Raw genomic sequence first — 2,679 nt, forward strand, 5'->3', positions numbered from 1 at the left:
GCGGATTTTAGCACTAAAAAGACTATTTTACCCTTACTAGTCATCTGTTTAGTATTTAAAGTGTATTTTAAATAATCATTCAGACATCATAGACCTCTTTATGCTATTTTCGAGTTTTATATTGTATTTTCCTTTCAGTATGAGTTTCTAAACCTCCTAGGTTGAGGGGAGGAGTCCTGCTGAGTCCTATGAATTAATAAAAGTACTACTGTTTCTCTTTGACCTGTGTTTGATTAATTCTAAGATGTATATTCGTACTTCATCGTGGTGAATAGGATGATCTAACAAATTAGCTCTTGGGTTCAGAATGTGTCTTTCACCGGATAAGGACGAACCAACAGCTTGAATATACATCTCTCAGACGGCTAATCCACGACTTTGTTGGGGACTTCTTGAGACATCAGTTCAGCCAATTTCCGGGGAGATTAGGGTCTCTGTGGTAGAGGCTAGAACCCAAAGATGCAGCATTCTCTGATCCGGAAGATCCGACCTTGTCTGTGGCATTTTGAGTAGGATCATAAAGGAGAATGGTCTGTACGCGCTTCACCTTCAAGTAGAGATGGATCCGCACTAAACCTGGGGTTCAGATCCGAAGGAGTATTGGCAGCTACTCAAACCAGTATCAATCACATATAGCCTGCCATTGAAGAAATCACTTACAAGCAAGGAGAGCAGTAGTACTAGAGTTAATTCAGAAAGACAAAGCAACTCCAATCCTTAACCCTATTCCTTAACTTTATTACAATTCGGTATTCCTTTCACAATCAAACTGCATCTAAACATAAACCTTCTAATTTCGCCTGACTAAGACCTGCAAGATAACCATGGCTTGCTTCAAACCACAATCTCCGTGGGATGACTCGCTCAGGTATTACTTGGACGACTCAGTGCACTTGCTGGTACAATAGTACGAAAAGGTGTAGGGATTCGTGCTACCAGTTACTTTTTATGTTGATGAACCCTTGTTAATTTCCATTTTATTTAATGCAATTTATGTTTTCATGTTATTGTTGGTCTCTTTAATTCTTGGTTATCAATTTCTTGCATTTGGTAGCTTTAGGATTTATTTTTATTGCAATTTAATATGATTTTATTTTCGTACACACCAAGTGTTTGATAAAATGCCTGGCTTAGTTTTAGTATAGTTGTCCATACTCTTGGCTTGGAATTGAGGACTTTGGTGACTTTGAGTCATTGATGTCCATTCTTGATTGATATATTATAGTAGTTAGTTGATTTGGTTTCCACTAATGCTAGTCTCTCACTAAGCTAATTAGTGAGTTGGCTAGGACTTGTGGATTGAGGTCAATTATGCCTATTTGACATATCCTAGATGTAGGATTGACTAAGCAGGATTAACTCTTCATAATCATCATGAGTTTGTGGTCAGTGGCTAGGATAGGTAACCTTAACTCTCAATCCTTACCAAGAGGTTTCTAGCATTTGAATTTTCCTTTCTCTTGATTAATTGCCTTGAGGTTAATTCTTTGCATGCTTATTTACTTTCTTGCTATTTACATTTCTTGTTTGTTTGCATGTTTCTTTAATTTCTTGCTATTTATATTTCTTGTTTCTTACCATCAAAACCCCAATTCCTCAAAGCTAATAATTGAGCACTTCATTGCAATTCATAGGGAGAATGACCCGGGATTTAAAACTCCCAGTTTATATTTGTTTTGAATTATGAAAATTCTTATTTTAAACTTTGATGAGAGGATCGATTGCCGGTTTGGACTATGCTATCAACGGAATGGTTTTGTTAAATTCTGAACCGGCATAAATCCTATTCACCACTTGCCTTAAGAATCCCTCTTCCACTGAGATCCGGAGAGGCAAGTGTCCGCAAAAACTTGATCCAACCACTGGTCAGTGTTGACCCTGCGAGTGTATAAATGAGGGTCCTTTCTGGATGGTGGTAACTGTAGCACCACCCTCACACTCTCCGTGATGAAATCCATGATGTGCCTTCTGACCATACTGTGCCAGTTCTTTGGCTTCGGGTTCAAGCCTCTGACATGCTTGTAAGTGACCCAAGCATTGGTGTAGAACTCCTGCACTATCAATGCTCTAACCTCAGTCATGGGGTTGGACAGAACTTCCCAACCCCGTCTCAGAATCTGGTATAGGATCTTTGGGTACTCCTCTGGCTTCATATTGAAGCGGACCTCAGGAATCACCTTCTTCTTGTGCACTGATGAGCGGATAATTTATACACTTTTTGGCATTGTTTTTAGTATGTTTTTAGTATATTTTAATTAGTTTTTATTATATTTTTATTAGTTTTTACTTAAAAATCACATTTCTGGACTTTACTATGAGTTTGTGTGTTTTTCTGTGATTTCAGGTATTTTCTGGCTGAAATTGAGGGACCTGAGCAAAAATCTGATTCAGAGGTTGAAAAAGGACTATAGATGCTGTTGGATTCTGACCTCCCTGCACTCAAAGTCGATTTTCTGGAGCTACAGAAGCCCAATTGGCACGCTCTCAATTGCGTTGGAAAGTAGATATCCTGGGCTTTCCAGCAATATATAATAGTTCATACTTTGCCCAAGATTTGATGGCCCAAACCGACGTTCCAAGTCAGCTCAAGAATTCTGGCGTTTAACTCCAAAACTGGCACAAAAGCTAGAGTTAAACGCCCAAACTGGCACAAAAGCTGGCGTTTAACTCCAAGAAAAA

Source organism: Arachis ipaensis, chromosome B10 (assembly GCF_000816755.2).
Source record: "Arachis ipaensis cultivar K30076 chromosome B10, Araip1.1, whole genome shotgun sequence".
NCBI lineage: Eukaryota > Viridiplantae > Streptophyta > Magnoliopsida > Fabales > Fabaceae > Arachis > Arachis ipaensis.